Source organism: Chrysemys picta, chromosome 3, assembly GCF_011386835.1.
Source record: "Chrysemys picta bellii isolate R12L10 chromosome 3, ASM1138683v2, whole genome shotgun sequence".
Classification (NCBI taxonomy): domain Eukaryota; kingdom Metazoa; phylum Chordata; order Testudines; family Emydidae; genus Chrysemys; species Chrysemys picta.
Window position 1 is genome coordinate 185,457,497 of NC_088793.1, and position 18,870 is coordinate 185,476,366.

The following is an 18,870-nucleotide window of genomic DNA, read 5'->3' on the forward strand; positions in this document are numbered from 1 at the left end:
CAAGCAGTGAGAAAGTTTATCATGTTGTAATCATGGGCTCTCTTCTCATACAATACACATGACTGGTCATGACTGGCTCATGGTGTTTGATATTTGACTCTTGATTTGACTGACACCTGATCTTATCGTGATGGACACTTATTTATACGTATTAGACTTCTAAATAGGGATTTAGGAGCCTAACTTTAAGGGTTAAGACTCATTCACAAGCTGTAAAATGATTACAGCAGTTATTGGCTTGCTCTGTGTGATGTGGCACATGATCATAACAAAATGATGGCCTATTATCAAACCTAAATTTGAAAATTTTGCATTTACGAGGTTAGTATTATTCTGTCTCCAATGGAGCTAATCTCTGTGAAACTCAGGCATGGTGAACAGACCTCTTACACTGTTTTCAGTGCTTAGAATGGAATGAGTTTAATAAAGAGATTATTAATTCTTGAGAGAAACTGCTTTTCAATTATCACGACTGGCAATAAATTAATTCTTACTTCAAAATATTCAAAGCAGTGATCACAGCAGTTAGGAGTCAAGTGACTATTAAAGTTAATAGATGCCATGTGACTTAAACTTTGTCCAATAGGTAACATACATTTCCTAACCTGGAAAGAAAGTCTTTAATCAAGACAGGACATAGAGAGCTTCCCTACAGGGTGCTTAATTAGCTAAAGAAATGCTGGGGAAGGAGACAGCTGTGTTGGTTTTGGCCACCATTAAATAATGGGATTTTTTTTTCATAAACCACTGTTCATCAACTCTAATCTGAGACATTTCTGAAACCTGCAAGGCATGAGAAAGTTTCATAGATGTAAGCAGGGTCTGAATGAACTCTCCCTGACTGCTAGTTGGGGAGGGGGAGAGACTTCAGGAGCAAACTGTATTTACATGAACACACACCTACTCTGCATAGGTATCCAGCAAACAGGAGCTGTGTAGCTCCAAGTGATCAGCTTTGGCTAGTGTTGGGTTACAAATTACTTTATTCCTGAATGCAAGGGTAGTAAAATGCTGTTATCAATGTTGTTGTCTTTATTGTATGAGTAAAGGGGAGAAGAACTGTGCTTAACCTGTCTCAAATGAGGAGGTCACCCTCAGCTGAAACAACCTTGGTAAGCCAGGGGCTCGAATGCCAGATCCCTGTAAAAGTAAGGGCAGTGGGAGAGAGGTGTCCTTGCTAGGGGGTGTGGACTCTCCCTCAGGGTCCCTGGTCTGGTTTAACCTGTTCCTGCCCACTGTTCAAAGATAGAGCTAAATAGGCTCCATGAGGAATCTTTTGTTATTTTAAGGGCTCAATAAGAGCTGAAATCACTTGTGGTGGGACAATGTTTCGCCCAGCCTAAGAGCTGAAAATCCCCAAGAGCTGACAATCACTAAGAGACAAACCTGCAGAGGTCACCGCAGAGAGCCAGGTGGCAGCAGAAGGTGACTGATGGGCAGCTGGCACAGTGAGCAAGATGGCATTTAGTCTCCCCCCACGCCCACCATGATGGGAGGAGAATTCAGGCAGATGCACCTCTGAATTCTGGGTCTTTGCTGACCGGGGAAAACAACTTGAATGGGGTGATAAGAGGGGGACACACTACAGGAACTTTGGTGTTGGATTCAAGACTGTGAAGTAAAAGACACTGCCCCGCATATTCTGGGGTGGGTGTTTTGCTCATGCTTTTATGTTTATGAATCCTGCTTGTGCTGTTTTCCCAGATTTATTCTAGTCTACTTTTATTAAAGAAAAACTCTTTCTATCTCAGACTCTGTGCTTGTGAGAGGGGAAGTCTTGCCTCTTAGAGGCACCCAGAGGGTAGCATTTAATTTTCCCAGGTTACTGGGTGGGGGCTCAAGCCAGTTCTGTGTTATATTGTTGAAAAGGAACCCCTAGATATTGAACCCGACCCTTCTTGCTGCCCACTCCAACTGGCAGAAGTGTTACATAGACAAACCTTTAACGAAGCATGAATCATTCTCTAAACAAGTTAAGCAGTTTGGAGGCTGTCATTTCACATGCCAATATTTTGATATTTCAGGATTGCTGCTTTCTCTAAAGTTAATCTGGTTTGTTTGTAGTACCTGGCATGGACTGATGGGGCCACTTTGTAATGGCATCTTTCATCTCTTTCGGAGAGATCTCAGAGGATAGTGTTACCTACTTGCTCATGTTACCTGAGGACTCTCACACAAGGGATCCCAGTTGTTACCCAGTGCTTTGTGCCCCCTTCCATGCTCAATGGATATATGTAGTCCTGGGCTACAGTACTATGCATATGCAGATGACGCTCAGCTCCATGGAATCTGGGGGCTGCAGTCATTTTCTATGTGCTTGTCAAAGTGCCAGGATAAGGACCTGGATGGAGACGAGCTTGTTTAGATTCAGTCTGGAGGCTAAGCATATGGGAAGGGGAAGCATCCTGAGTGACTGGTGGGGATTGGGTCTGCTTCCTTTATTGAGGCCTTTGTCACAGTGTTCTACGACCTTTTGGTCTTGGCTCCAATACTGAGCTTGGATTCCCCGGTGACTGGCCAGGGGTTGCAACCTTTTTTCTCTAATGCAGTCTTCACTACTTATCTGTGCCTTTGTTACTCCTGGGCTGGAGTACTACAAAGAGTTCTACACAGGGCTCTTTACCCCTTGAAGATCACTCAAAAGCTGTATGTAGTGCAGAATGTGGCTGCCCACTCTATATGCAGCATAGGCTGACTTAACACTTTACACCAGTGTCCCATGTTATTTTGCCTCCAAGTGCATTTCAAAGTATTGGTTGTTGATCAATAGAGAGCCCTGAATTGTCCCCCAGCTGCCTCCAAGCTTTTTCCTCACTATGTTCCACTGAGCAGTTTTGATTGCCTGAGGTGCTCATACTTTTTTGTCCCTAACATTAAACTTCTGGTTGCTGGTAGAAGGGCATTCTCAGCTGAGATCTCTGGCTACTCACTCCTGTGGGTAGTCTGGCCTTTATTGTTACACAATAGACCTTTGCAAGATAAGTTATTTAGTCTAGCTTGCAAATATACCATTCATAGTGGTATTCAGATTTCCAGCTCATGAAGAGTTTCAAAAAACAAATGAACAAAGGATGCGGTAAGGCAGATCCTTGAGGTTGATTTTGGAGAAAAGAGTTGGATGGGAAAACAGGTGCATGCCAGTTATTTTTTGTTCAATAATGAGCATTTGTGGGGATAAAAAAGTCTTTTTTGTTTTAAACACCTGACTTACTATTGTTATGCATGTAACATTTGACATGCTATTGTTATGAAGTTGTGCAATATCATGAAAGGCAAGCCAGAGAAACTCTCTCTTCTTTAGCTTTTATAAGTCCAAATCTACTGCTCAAAGATCATAGAATCATAGAAGATTAAGGTTTGAAGAGCCCTCAAGAGGCCATCTAGTCCAACTCCCTGCTCAAAGCAGGACCAACATCAACTAAATCATCCCAGCCAGGGCTTTGTCAAGCCGGGCCTTAAAAACCTCTAAGGATGGAGATTCCACCATCTCCCTGGCTAATCCATTCCAGAGCTTCACCACCCTCCTAGTGAAATAGTGTTTCCTAATATCCAACCAGACCGCTCCCCACTGCAACTTGAGACCATTGCTCCTTGTTGTGTCATCTGCCACCACTGAGAACAGCTGAGCTCCATCCTCTTTGGAACCTTTCTTCAGGTAGATGAAGGCTGCTATCAAATCCCCCCTCACTCTTCTCTTCTGCAGACTAAACAAGCCCAGTTCCCTCAGCCTCTCCTCGAAAATCATGTGCCCCAGCCCCCTGATCATTTTCGTTGCCCTCTGCAGGACTCTCTCCAATTTGTCCACATCCTTTCTGTAGTGGTGGGCCCAAAACTGGACACAATACTCCAGCTGTGGCCTCACCAGTGTGGAATAGAAGGGAATAATCACTGCTCGTGATCTGCTGGCAACAATCCTATTGATGCAGCCCAATATGCCATTAGCCTTTTAGGCAACAAGGGCACACTGCTGACTCATATCCAGCTTCTCATCCACTGTAATCCCTAGATCCTTTTCTGCAAAACTGCTGCTTAGCCGGTCGGTCCCCAGCCTGTAGCCAACTAGACATTGAGCCGTTGATCATCACCCATTGAGCCTGACAATCTAGCCAGCTTTCTATCCACCTTAAAAGTCCATTCAGCCAATCCATACTTTTTTAACTTGCTGGCAAGAATACTGTGGGAGACTGTATCAAAAGCTTTGCTAAAGTCAAGTTATATCATATCCACTGCTTTCCCCATATCCACAGAGCCAATTATCTCATCATAGAAGGCATGACTTGCCCTTGGTGAATCCATGTTGACTGTTCCTGATCACCTTCCTCTCCTCCTGGTTTCCTTGAGGATCTGCTCTGATTTTTCCAGGGACTGAGGTGAGGCTGACCAGTCTGTAGTTCCCCGGGTTCTCCCTCTTCCCTTTTTAAAAGATGGGCACTATATTTATTTGCCTTTTTCCAATCATCCGCGACCTCCCCCAATCGTCACAAGTTTTCAAAGATAATGGCTAATAGTTCTGCAATCACATCAGCCAATTCCCTCAGCACCCTTGGATGCATTAGATCTGGACCTATGGACTTGGGCATGTCCAGCTTTTCTAAACAGTCCTTAACCTGTTCTTTCACCACTGAGGGCTGCTCACCTCCTCCCCATACTGTATTGCCCAGGACAGCACTGTGGGTGCTGACCTTGTCTGTGAAGACCGAGGCAAAAAAAGCATTGAGTACTTCAGCTTTTCCACATCATCTCTCACTGGGTTGCCTCCCCCTCACCTTTTTCTTGTTGCTAACATACCTGTTATTACCCTTCACACCCTTCTTGTTACCCTTCACATCCCTTGCTAGCTGCAACTCCAGTTATGTTTTGGCCTTCCTGATTAAACCCTTGCATGCTCGAGCAATATTTTATACTCCTCCCTAGTCATCTGTCCAAGTTTCATAGATTCATAGATTTTAGGACTGGAAGGGACCTCGAAAGGTCATCAAGTCCAGTCCCCTGCCCGCATGGCAGGACCAAATACTGTCTAGACCATCCCTGATAGACATTTATCTAACCTACTCTTAAATATCTCCAGAGATGGAGATTCCACAACCTCCCTAGGCAATTTATTCCAGTGTTTAACCACCCTGACAGTTAGGAACTTTTTCCTAATGTCCAACCTAGACCACCCTTGCTGCAGTTTAAGCCCATTGCCACTTCTTGTAAGCTTCCTTTTTGTGTTTAAGCTCACAGAAGATTTCACTGTTAAGCCAAGCTGTTCGCCCGCCATATGTGCTATTCTTTCTGCACATCGGGATGCTCTGTTCCTGCACCCTCAATAAGGCTTCTTTAAAATACAGCCAGCTTTCCTGGACAACTTTCCCCCTCATATTAACCTCCCGGGGGATCCTGCCTATCAGTTTCCCAAGGGAGTCAAAGTCTGCTTTTCTGAAGTCCATATTTTGCTACTCTCCTTTCTTCCTTTTGAGAGGATCCTGAACTCAACCATCTCATGGTCACTGCTGCCCAGGTTGCCGCCCACTTCTACTTCCCCTACCAATTCTTCCCTGTTTGTAAGTAGCAGGTCAAGAGGACCTGTTACCTTGGGGGTATAAGAAAATACTTACAAGATACACATGATAGGCAATTGGGACTTGGCCATAAAGAGAGTGGGGGAAGGGTTGGGGCATGGTCCATAAATATACAGGGAAAAATGCTGCATTATGAATTAACTTTTTTAAACAGATGTGCAAAGCCGTAGGAGGGCAACGCTAAATTCTCAGCAGATGGTGAGGGCGGTATTAGGAATGTGTCAGCAGGCAAAATATCTTTTCAAAGAGGCTCATATGTCACAAATTTTCTTTATGAACAAAGATTCTTTGCTTGATCATTTAGGGAAGGTTTCTTTTTATTTTAGGCAGCATGTGTCAATGACTAGTGATGTGTTTGAATGACTGTTGTTGTTGTGTGGTGTATTTTTATGGCTATTTACTATGATACTCTTCTGCTGTGTTCAAACAAACGAATGAAAAGAGTTGGGGGAAAAAGCAATGGATGTGAGTTATCTTGGCACTCAATCTAGTCTTCTTGCAAAGTAGCAATCTGCAAAACCAGGAACATTTCCAGGCCTCCAAAAGATCGATCAGATAGGTGCAATCAATGGCAAACATGAAAAGGAAATAATAATTAAAACGGAAGGTGAAGATTGCCAGGGACTTTGCCAAATGTTTTTTTCCATTATTGCTGTACTGTATCTTGAAGTCTTAATTCAGGATTAAGAGTGAAAAGAATTCTCCTTCACATTTTAAAAGAGCCTAACTTGCCCCTCTGTAATTTATTGCTGCAAAGAAACTCTGCCTTGTGGAGTTACCAACTGATTGCTTTCTTTGGAAGGGATGGATTTGCTCACATGCATTAGTGATAGGGGTTTAGCCCATGGATCTCCCCAATTCTGCTAGAGGCCTTGCACCTCCACATTACTATGCAGTGCAGCATAGCTCCTGTGGGGTTTTCATTAGTGTATACAATACTGCATGGTGTCTCTTATGCAAAGTCCTATAGACTTTAATAGGGATGAAACTAACAGGGTTCTGTGAAAAGTACTTTTAAAAACCAATCAAATTCAAAAGAGGAAAAAATGGCAGGGGCATAACTTCCTATTTAATCTAAGAGTTTTTGAACCATTCTATATCATCACTTCATATTAAGTTGTATAGAACTTTTCCACAAAGGGCTGATGAGGGGTTGATCCTGTGGAAGGCAGCCATTGTCCATTCGCAGAGTCTGATCATTCCAGAGCACCAGGAAGTGTTTCTGTGCGGTTGAGAAAAGGGGAACATACTGGGGCGCTTGCATCTGGATTCTCTGCCTTTTGCTCCAAGCGCAGAAGTAGACAGAAGATTTGGGACCTTGATCTGTTGCATGTTCTGTGAAGCACTGTATTCCTCAGCGAATGCTCAGTGCACTCTGTAAAAATGTTTCCTAGATCTCAGTGGTTGTGAAATGCAGTCTCAGTTTAAGTAATGCACACCAGTAAAAGAAATAAGGAGCATTTTTACAAGTGTAATGGTCAGAGAGGGAGCATAATTGAGTTGCTAATTCTAATCATAGGCTATGCTCCTGCATTGATTTCTAAATTTATTTTATTCATTAATTAGTTAATGCCTGTAAAGTGGTTTGAAGATAGAAAGTGCTATATAAATACTAAGTACTATTATTACAATCATTATCCACTAGGTTTAATTAGTTCTCTTGCACTATAATTGGATTATGAAAATGTAAACTTGGGGAGGGGGAGGAGGAAAGAGGGCAGGGGGACTGCAGATAGAAGGAGTGAGGGGCCCCACAAAACCGTAATCCGCCTCTGGATATCAGGGATAAAGCCAGCAGACACCAAATTCTGCAAGGGCCTGATCCAAAGGCTCTTGCAGGTAATAGAAAGACTCCTATTTACTCCAGTGAGTTTTGGATCAGCCCTAGATTATCTAGCCAGCTTGCCATGACATAATCTGAATACCTAATAAAATATGATTTCTTGTTAACCATGCATTGTCCTGTTAACTAGAGTTGCCCTGTCTCCAACTTTAGACTTTTATGTAATAACCTCTTATCCTTAATTCTCCAAACTCCCCAGGAATGACCCCTAATTGGCTCTGGTGTCAGGTGTTCAGAGGTTGAAACCTTATATTTAAACCTTGGATTAGTGATTGCTATGTCATCCTAGGAAATCAAGTTTCTGGATTAGATCCACTTTTATTTCTCATTCTGCTGCAGTTGCAAGAATTCCCTACATGGAAGTCTTGCTTCATGTGCATTATTTATCTCTTGCTACAAACAGCAAATAGTGGTTTCCTCTAGAGCTCATTTGTCTTTGGCCTCAGCTATTTGCTTTTGTGAAACAACTGTTTGTATTGTAGCATTTCATTTTATCTTCAACAATTCTAGTTATAGGCCATTGTCTTACATCAGTCATGACAAAATGCTCAGCAAGTTGTTTCTCTTTTTTTCCTGCTACTCCTCACACAGATTAAAAGTTACATATTATGTAACTCCTAATAGTTGGAAATTTGCTGAAGTTGGCAACATTGTGGCTGTTCTGAAGCACATATTTATTTGTTGTGCTTTTGTTTCCCATTAAATGTCATTTCCAGGAATGACTTACTCCTATCCCCTCCAGTGTTTGCCTTCACTCTAGTCTGTCTTGGTACTTGTGTGGCCCCGTCACCCTAGTGTGTGAAACCCTTGCAAACACTCCTGTCAGATAGTGAAGTATTGTTAACACCATTTTGATGCAGAAACTATTGCTTGGTTCTGTGGTGTAGGTCAAACTAAATGATCATAATGGTCCCTTCTGGCTTTAAAATCTCTGAAATTTATAGATGGGAAACCAAGACACAAAGATGTGACTTGCCCAGCATCACACAGGAAGTCAGTGGCAAAGCCAGGATCCAAACCCAGAGCTACTGAATCTTGGTATCTTAAGACCACTTTTCTTCCCTCTCCCATTGCAAAGTTCTCTCTCACTGTTTGGTTTCCATCCTCCTTGCCCACATTTTGGAGAGTGCATTATTCTTTCCATCTCTTGCTGCTTTGAAATGTGCACTCCCATTCCCTTTCTCCTGTATCCCAACTCACTTTTTTGGATAAATTTCAACTTTGAATCACAATCAATAACTTGTTGTTTCTCCACCTTTTTCTTCTGTATAAGAAGCTCTCTAAGGCAGCTCTTCCAGTGATGCCCTGGCACCTTTACCAAAACTGGATCAATGTCTACTAGCATTGATTATGCTTAATTTTTATCCATATAACTCTACCAGATGGCCCCTTATTGAGTCTGAAAATCCCACTTGGGCTTCAATACCCTTAGCTATGCTTGTGATGCCCAGAAATTAGGTACATCCAGCCCTGGGAGCACAGTGGTGCTGCATGCAGCTAGCATGCCCCTTTGGAAAATCACACACATCTATCTTAATTTAAGTGCCCCAGAAACCCTGAAAATTCCAGCCCCTCCTTATCAAACTGGTTAAACAGTGACAGTTTAAGGTAAGTAGGCTTTTAACAAGAGTGCTGTATTTATTTACTTTTTGCAATAAACTCAAATAATGAACACACCAATAATATGCACGTGACTGCAATACTATACCATACAGAATGTTACAACAATGTGTAATATGAGGCTAGCGCTTCTTGGAATTCTTCAGTTACCTAAGATATCACACAGAGCTTAATTAGATATTTAAAGAATTTGTCCTGCTGAGGGGAATCAGCAGCATGACAAAAGTTTGTATCATGAAGATGAAAGTCAGAGACAAATGATCCATGCGGCTTAATACTAATCATTTAACAGTCTCTTGAGTTGCCTTTCCAGTTGCTTGTAAACCTTTTTTTTTTTTTTTCCCCCAAGCATGGCATTCCCTCCATTTATATATGTTTGTTAGTGAGTATTTTAGTGGTGCCTGGAGAATGAAAATTTTCAGAGTATTATTGAATATGACATGACAACAGGTATCAAATAGGCCACCACTTGCCAAACTGTCAGTACAATTGGCAGTTGCTATGTCATTTGACCATATTCCTAGAATCCGAATGGAATGGAGAGAGAAAGATACAGAGTAAAAGAACTCTGATACTGTGATGATACTACCTAGGCAGACAGACGGATAGACTGATAGGATTCACGGACCATCCTCTTTCAGTTTCAGTATCAATAATCTTGATCATTTCTAAAACTTGTTGCATAATTTGGCACAAATTCTCTTACACATGCCAGGCTAGTGCAGGAAGTCACTGGGAAAGTTAACACACTACAATGGGAGAAGTCCGAGGCAATTCACACTCACTTGCTCACAGATTTGTTTGTTTCCCCTTCTTGGTCTCTGATGCCTGTAAACCACATACCCCCAACAGCAGGCACTGCAACTGGAAAGGTAGCTAGCCCATATTAGAACACTACACTTTCTGGCAACTGTAATTTTTTTCTCCTCTCTAATCCCTGAAGACCCTGTATTTTGACTGTTTAAGGCTATCGTTGTCAGTTAAGACAGCATGGTGATCTTCCTTCAAGAATTTAACGTCAGTAAATCTCCCCATGAATTCCCAGATTGATCTTTATTTTCAGCAGGACTAACCATCTTGATTGTGAGGGCTAAAATGTTTTCCTTATTTTCTCTATTTATTTCTCTACCACAGTCCCATGGTTTCACTATTACCATCTGCACAGGCATTATCTGGACATTGTCTAATTTCTGTCATCATTGGCCCTTTATAATCTTTTTAGATTTCATTACTAAGTTTATTACTGCTTGACAGAATCCCCACTAACATGGAACTTCTTTGTCACATTACTTTCATTTTGTCCTTTCCTCACTGTAAATCTTCTCTTTTCACTGAGTCTCAAACTACTTTACTATCTGCTACTTGCTGCCTTTCTTATGTGGGGTTTCCTTAACTAGCTTAATATATTGCTTTACTATGAAAAATTACTATATAAAAATGGCACTGTCTTACTTAATCTTCTCCCTAGGTATATTCAGAATGTTGACAAAATGAGTGTTAATTGCTGTTTACTTCTGTTAACCTGGCAGGACCCACATGTCTAAGGGCACGTCTTCACTACCGATCCGGCGGGTAGCAATCGATGTATTGGGGATCTAGTGAAGACACGATAAAATCAATCCCTGATCGCTCTGCCGTCAACTCCGGAAATCCACCGTGGCAAGAGGCGGAAATGGAGTCAACGGCGACGCGGCAGCGGTTGACTCGCCGCTGTCCTCACAGCCAGGTAAGTCGACCTAAAATACGCAACTTCAGCTATACTATTCACGTAGCTGAAGTTGCGTATCTTAGGTCGACCCCCCCCCCGTTGTGTAGACCTAGCCTAAGACTAAACAAGCTTCAGATTCTATTCTCACTTGTGTAACATCATCAGAATTGCTAAGCTAAACTCCAACCAGTTGTATCTGTGCCAGATCAATGAAGACAATAAGTATGAACAAGTCTATTTATTAGTGGGCAGTTTCAGTCTACACTAGTTGCAGTTGCTGAATAGCTTAAAGAGGAAGGCAGCTGTAGAGCTCTTTGCAGTAAACCTACATGATATCTGCAACATTAGCTACAAATTAACCATTTTAGCCTTTTCTTCTTTTTCCCCTCTAAAGTATCTTTGTAAGGCTGGTCAAACATTTTCTCTCAACTTTTTTTTTTTTTTGGATGGAAGATTGGGTTTCTGATAAAATGAAAATTTTTATGGAAGGTGTTTGCTTTCCTCACAAAGTGCTCTTTTCTTTACCAGAAAAGTGAAAACCAAAATTGTTTAACCAAACACCAAACAATGTTTGCATTTTTTGGTTAATTCAGCAAAAAGTCAGTGACAGTTTCAATGGATAGAAAACCATTTTTCCATTTGTCAAATTTTCTGTGGAAAAAGTACCCCATTTTCCAACCAGCTCTAATCTCTTATTTGCATATACAATTTTCAAAGCTGTACTTAACATTGATGAGGGGGGGAGCACACCCTTAAAGATGTACAGCAGTACTGGGACCATTTCAGACCGATATCCTTGAAAAGTTTCTGTGCCTTTGCAGGAGAAAGCTGATTATTTTGTGCCTTGGAGAGCCCCATCCCTTCTTCTGAGTGACTGATTGAACAGGGTGTGCAAATTCAGAGATTCCAAGAGCAGCTGCTACATTTGAAGGATCTCTGGAGAATGGTTATTACATGGGTTTGTCCCCTCCAAACCATAGCTTCCCATTTTAAGGACGACACTTAAGTTAGCCTGGATCTTTATGTGTATATTACTTCTGTGCATTTAACTCTCAAATCAGTGATAAATCTGAACTTGAAATGAACTCAATTCCTGCTGTGTTTCTAATTCCCCCACCCCCAAAATGGCTGATCTGAGGTACCTGCTACTCAGGAATCCTTCCAGGGCGCACAGCCTTAAACTGCCAATGGCTTTGCTAAGAGTCTGCTTCTATGTGCATTTTAAGCTGTGCCCTTCAGGTGAACTTCTGAGCCATCTTTGTATCACGGTTTTGATAGGACTATAAACAAAGATGTTAGCAAATGCCACATTTGTGGGTATTCTTTGGAATGGCAGAGCCTACTTACAAAACACTGTATCTGTGAAGAAGGGGGACAATGCTTCATTTTAGCTATCCACACACAAAAAACAAATAGGGCCAAATTCTCTACTGGTGCCAATGGACACCGCTCCACGGAACTCAGTGGAGCTATGCTGCTTTAACTAGCTAAGGATCTCTCCCACTGACTTTTGCTATGGAGTAATTTTATTTAAAATTCAATTTTACAAACCTATGCAAAATAAGCTATGCATAACAATATTATATACAAGAGATGATGACCTCATCATGAAATAGACCAGTTCAAAAAACAATACTTTGGGTCTGCAAAGAATAAAAATACTATGTCTTGTATGTCAGGGGATTGATGAAAGGACATGGAACATTTCACCTCTAGTTTGAATCCAAGTAGTCAGTCAGAGTGGCTGAAAATTGTTACTATGCAATGGTGGTTTGGTTGCCCATGTGGAGTAAGGGCTATTAGTCCAGTTCTTAGTGGATACGTGTGCATATTGAAACAGCTACAACCCTTGTCCAGTGCTCCCTCTAATTTTTTACATCCATGTGCAGAATGAATTTTGTTATGTGCACCAATATGGAGGTGATGTGTGATACATCACCTTCATATTGGTGCACATAACAAAATTCATGTGGTGGGGGCAGGGCCGAGGGATTCGGTGTGTGTGGGAGTGGGCTCAGGGCTGGGGCAGAGGATTGGAGTGTGGGGCGGAGGTGAGGGCTCTGGCTGGGGGTGTGGGCTCTGGGGTGGGGCCGAGGATGAAGGGATTGGGGTGCAAGAGGAGGCTCAGGGCTAGGGCAGAGGGTTGGGGTGTTGGGGGGATTAGGGCTCTGGATGGGGGTGTGGGCTCTGGGGTGGGCCTAGGGATGAGGAGTTTGGGGTACAGGAGGGGGTTCAGGGCTGGGGCAGAGGGTTGGGTGCAGGGGGTGAGGACTCTGGCTAGGGGTGAAGGCTCTGGGGTGGGGCCAGGGATGAGGAGTTTGGCGTGCAGGCTGCCCCGGTGCTGCGGCGGGGAGAGAGGACTCCCCACCAGCCCTCTCTCACTACAGCAGTTTGGGGGCAGGTGACAGGCGTCTCTCCCCAGCCGTGGCAGCTCCGGTGGGCCTGGGCTGGGGTGAAGGAGGGGCTCCTCTCCTCGACAGCTCTGGTGGGACTGGCCTGGGTCAAGGGAGGGGCTCCGCTCCCCAGAAGTTCCAGCGGGCCTGGGCCTGGCCAGGGGAGGGGCACCTCTCCCTGCCTGCCTGCATTGCCTTGAAAGCCTGCTGCGTGGCCGTGCAGATGCGCAGCTTGTCTGTATGAACAGGCACGCTTCATGGAAATCTCAGCAGAGAAGTGAAGGAGCGAATGTGAATGGAAACTGAACTATACCCTCACTTCTAGATAGTGGGCCTGTTGGACTGCTTCCTGTGTAGTCATTTATACCAGTGCAACATGAATTTGTTAGCCTTTTGCCCTCATTTTGTGCTGGTGTGACTGAAAACACATGGTGCAGAGCAGCAAGAATTGGGCCAACTGTCTCTCCAGGCCAGATGTGTGGCCTATTGGCACAGTGGTGAGAAAAACTAGCACTGCACCTCTTTGGGGAATAAATTGAAGTTTTTGATCCATGAACCCTGAATTAACTGAAATACATTGTGCCTTAGTCGAGCTCACCATCCAAGCAATGTGCCAATAACTTACATTTTAGAGACTGAATTTTACTTCGAAAGATTAATAAAAATTATCAGTGTTTTAACTGTATTAATTTGCAATCTTCCCAAATTCATCAGCTTGTTACAAGAACTTGTATGGAAATTGTTAACTCACAGCGTTGAGGTCAGAGATCAAATGAGAAGAAGCTGGATGAGAAACAGAAAGGTAGAAGAACAATGGAATGTCAGCAAGTTTGGAGTTTCCTTCATATTTTCTCTTCAAGAGGGTAATGTTTGTAACCTGCAACTGGGAAGACTCTTAGAGCCAGGTTTCTGCATAGCACCTATCTCCTCGGATCCCAGGATAGTCATGATGGGTACAGAGCACTCTGTGTGCTGCCTGACTTTCCACTCACCTCCCTCAGGAGCCATACGTCCATTGGTTATCCCCCAGTACCTATGCCCAAGGCACCTCTCTGAAGGCAGCCATAGAGAGAGTAGTAAAGCTGCATTAGCTTCCAGGCTGATGAGAAGAGGAGCATGCATACAGAGCAGCTGTTCTCCATCTTCAATTCTTCCCACCCTGTGGAACCCCTATTGCTTGGTACATTAGTAATGGGGTTTGGAGGAGGGAAGAAAGCATTTTGTGGAGCATACCCTCTTCATCCTTCCCACCTGCTTTGCTTCTCTTCGTCAGCATAAATGGAGGGAAGCATCTGGCTCCTCATTAACTTACTAATCAAATATGAAGACAAAATGAAGTTAAAGGCTCCCAAAATGATAAATAGAAGTACAATTAAAACAAACCCACAGATGTTAGAGAGATGAGGCTCTCTTGGACCCTGGCCAGAATAAACTGTCAGCTGTATGGAAAAACTTGCCAAGCTCTTCAGGGTAACATCAACCCCATAAAATGTTATCATTAACAATTTTAGTTTAACATCTTTGGATGCCTTCAAGTTATTGTTCCAGGTAGGTTTTCTCCTGAGCTGGAAACATGTCATTTCCTAGAACCATGCTGTAATTTGATGTAAGGACTAATTATTCAATCTATTTTTTAATCTTGAAAGGAGTTTGAAATCTACTGATTTACATTTGCCTCATTGGAATGAATAAATAGGTTTGAAAACTTAGGCCAAAGTTTTCAAAAGTGGCTTCTGAGGCTATTTATGCCACAGTTGCCTTTCTTCTTCAATGGCAGCTACTGTAAGTACAGATGTGACTGCAGGAATTCCAGATGTGTCATGGAGGAGAAGAACACACTTCAAAGCTGTTTAGTGCTTGTGTTTTTAATGAAAATGTCCCAGATTTTTTTTTAAAGTCTCAATTTGTGGCTCTCAGAAGTGAGGCCAGTCCTGAGGCTTTTGTGAGACAAAACAAGCTGCTACAGCACCTTCCAATCTTTTTCTTCTTTTGAAGTTTGGCTGACCTGTGTTCATCACAGGACCTGAAGAGAAAGTGCTAAATCTTTTCCACTCCTTCTGATCCTAGGTGGTTGAATGGCTGCTATAAGCTACACTAGCTGCAACGGTTCCCTGGGGACTGCTCTGATGGCCAGGAATTGCAGATCACAAGGTGCTGTGGCCACACACTCAGGGCTGACGAGGGGGGGGGGGGGGAGAGGGAAGCTGGTACAAGTTACCGGGGCCCGGTGGTCTGGAAGGGGGCCCGGGGCCCGGCTTACCCCACTCTCATCGGCCCTGTTTAGCCGGTCCACCCTTGCTGGGGGGCCCGAAAATTTTTTTCACTGGGGCCCGAACCCGCTCTCGGCGGCCCTGCACACACTTATTCTAGTTTCTAGTTTGACCCTAATAAGCCACATACACTGGGTGGAAGGAAGGCAAGAGCAGATGGTGTAGAGACCAGTAAGTAGCTATGGCATCTATGCCACTCAGGAATCCTGCCCATATCAGGGGAATCCCCAGCTGTCAAGTGAGGCAGGATGGAATGGAGGCAGAGGCCCTACATGACTAACAATTGTAACTGTATCTGAGACTATTTAGGTAGAGTTATTTGTTCCATTGAGGGTAGAATAAAGCTCAGTATCTCATGCTTCAAACAAAGAAAAGGGGAAACTAAAAAAATAAAATAAAACGACACAGAAAACATAGCCAACCTCTCCCATTAGGGGTTCATGCAATCTACTATTCCCACTAGTTCTGCAGCTATAATTGATGCTACTACCGTTGCTTTGCTGCCGTTGTGTCTAGTGTCACTAGAAAACTAGCTAACAAAAGAAAAACTATCAAAGAAGACAGGGGAAGGCCTTCTGAAACTCTGAGTGCACTTGGCTGCAGAAAAGTTCACAATCAACATCAGATGTGTGGAACATTGTTCATTTTTCACATTACAACTATGCTGTATGTTGTTTGCTGTCTTCACCATACAATAGGAAGCTGAGTTAAGGCTCAGTTATATTAACATTTTTGTACCCATTGCACCCACTACAATAAGTCAGGCATAGCATGTGGAATTTAAACGATAAAATTAGGATCTGTCTCCAGATATGGATTGTGACCGCCCCACATCTGGGCTTGCTCAAATTGGGGGATTTGCCTTTACACACTCAAAAGATAAGAGCCATTTTGGAAAATCCCCATCTAGTGTGGGTTCATATTAAGAAAGTCCAAAATTTCAAAGTATCCATATCTTAGGCTTTTGTCTGTGCCACAACTCTAGCCAGGTGTTTATAAAATGAAAAACTCAGCACTGCCCAGATCAGCCTATTATCCTTCTCTTCTCTACTTAACTGTTAGAAAACTAACACCACAAGCAGTTTTCACACCAAAGGGAACTTTAACTACATGGTTCCATTTGTACCTATTAAATCCCCATGACAAAACAAACAAACAAACCAGAAAAAAAAAAACCCACACATCTCCCTTCAGTCTTCTGTTGTTGAGAAAACTAGGAGGATGTACTAGCAGCTCAGAGTGGTGGGGATGAAGGAGAGAAGTAATCTTATTCACCAACCCTGATTTGTAGTAAGGTCGATAGTTTAAAAAAAAGAAAATGCTGTACTGTACAGGGGCCACTGCTGATCCTTATGTATAACTTGTTACACAACAGTTGTTTTTCCTTAGGATAGGAGAGAGAAAAAAAATCGATGGCATAAATAATATACTTTTCCTCCTGTGCCATATCTCCTCTACCACTGCCCAACACACACAAACTTTGCAATTCTCTCTTGAATTTTCACACAGACCTGACATGATAGATCATACCAAGAACCTTATACCATCCATGAGCATCAATGGAAATTTGAGATGTATGCTGCCTTCAGTCCCCATATCTAAGGCTGGATCTGATGGATTGAATATATACTTTTAAAATAAATAAAAAGCATGTTCTCCCCTTAAATCATAATTCTATTATTTGTATCCATATTATAGCTAGTGTATAAGCAAAGCTAAAGTAAAAGTTACTTGAATGTTTCCATTTTAAAGGTCTTTCCAGTTTCTTACAACTTTGTCAAGCTGTTTCATTTTGGTCTGAAATTTCCTAGGTCTGGTCTCTGGTCACAGCAAATTAGTATTTATGGAAAGCTTAAGCAAAAAGACATTTAACTACAAAGGCATCTACAAAACTACTCTGTTTGCATTTTATTTTTGGCAGCCTTTTATTGAACAGCTTTAATGTCTAATTGGAGAAGGCCTGAAAGTGATTAATAATTATTATTTATTACTGTAGTGCCTAAAGACACCAATCAACAATGAGGACCTCATTGTGCTAGGCACTGTACACACAGCTAGTGGAAGAACAATAGCTATCCCAAACAGCTTGCCATTTAAGTAATGAATGGCAGCAGGTGAATCCAACAAGCAGGAAGTTGAGCAGAAGGTAAGCATGAAACAGTTATTAATAGCTTAGTAACCAGCAGTTACAGTATACTAGCTGCATGGCACATACACAGCCCCAATTAGTAAAGGATTATTCAAATAAGGAAAGGGTTGCAAGATTATGACCCATGAGCTTATATGGAGACAGGATGGTCCAGTGGTTAAGGCACCAGTCTGAGGGTTTGGGTGTTCCACCACAGATTGTGTGACGTTGGGCAAGTCACTTAGCCTCAGTTCTCCATCTGTAACAATGGAGAGAATAGCACTGCCCTTCCTCACAGGGGTGTTGCACAGTGTGAGATGCTCAGAGACTATGGTGATGGGCACCATAAAAGTATCTAAAATAAATAGAAGCTCCAGGGCCCCAAACTTGTAATCCCCTTACTTACCCTATAGTCTCATGGACTATTCAATTGTGAGTGAGGATTATTCACCTGAGTAAGGACTTGCAGGATTGAGACCCAAATGTTTAATATGAAAATCGGTATATTTCAGAAGTAATTCTTATCACAAAAATCAAGGTGTGTGTGTGAATAAAACAAAACCCCTTACTCCAAGGAAAGTATTAAACATTGGCACAACAGGGCCAGCTGGATTCTGAGCAACCCCTCATGGCAAGAGGTCACTCCAGTGCTGCTGCCAATTTCTCCCCTTTTCCGGGCACTCCCTCATGGTGAGAGGTCACTCTGCAGTGCTTTCAGGGCCCCTTAATAACTCTCAGTCCACAGATAGTTAAAACATCCCCCTCTTGGGGTCCCATATATTGGGTCCTTACATAGTGTCCCTTCAGGCCCCAACCCCAGTTCAGTCACTCTCTCCAGGGCTGGCCCTAGACCAAAAGGCAGCCCAGGTGAGGGACATCTTTGGTGCCCCCCATATTTGTTAAACTTTTGAATACCTTATTTTTATTGTATTTGTAGCCCATTTCATGACTTTGATGCGCTATTTGCATTGCATGATTTAACCCTGTCATATAAGATGATATATTTGCATACTAGGATCTGTAAATCTGTATTTATTTATGCCATATGTAAGCAAATAAAAAAAACGGTTTCCTTTAACTTATAGAAACTTTTTAATTTTAATAATAACTGGAATGTAATAACATCAAGAAATTGAACTGAGCACCAACATTGGGTGGACAAATCTTAAAACACAAGTACACTTTCACAATCACACTAAAAAAGATTTACAGTATTGCAGCTGGGCTCTCACTTCATTCTTATATCTCACTGACTGACTGGCAATGCCCTGCCCAACATACCTATGAGGGCATGGCTGACAACATTCTAGGAGTGTCAAGGAAAATGTAGTTCTCAGAAAATCT

General features: G+C 42.6%; 1 long non-coding RNA gene across 1 annotated transcript in view; it reads left to right on the forward strand.

Moving 5' to 3' along the window:
• Nucleotides 1–12,588, forward strand: part of LOC135982072 (uncharacterized) — a 28,572-nt gene extending 15,984 nt beyond the window's left edge. Inside the window, exons 2-3 of the long non-coding RNA XR_010599280.1 lie at nt 10,557–10,753; nt 11,557–12,588. This is a non-coding gene — a long non-coding RNA (uncharacterized LOC135982072). The remainder of the gene's footprint in view (nt 1–10,556; nt 10,754–11,556) is intronic.
• The last annotated feature ends 6,282 nt before the right edge of the window (nt 12,589–18,870 follow it).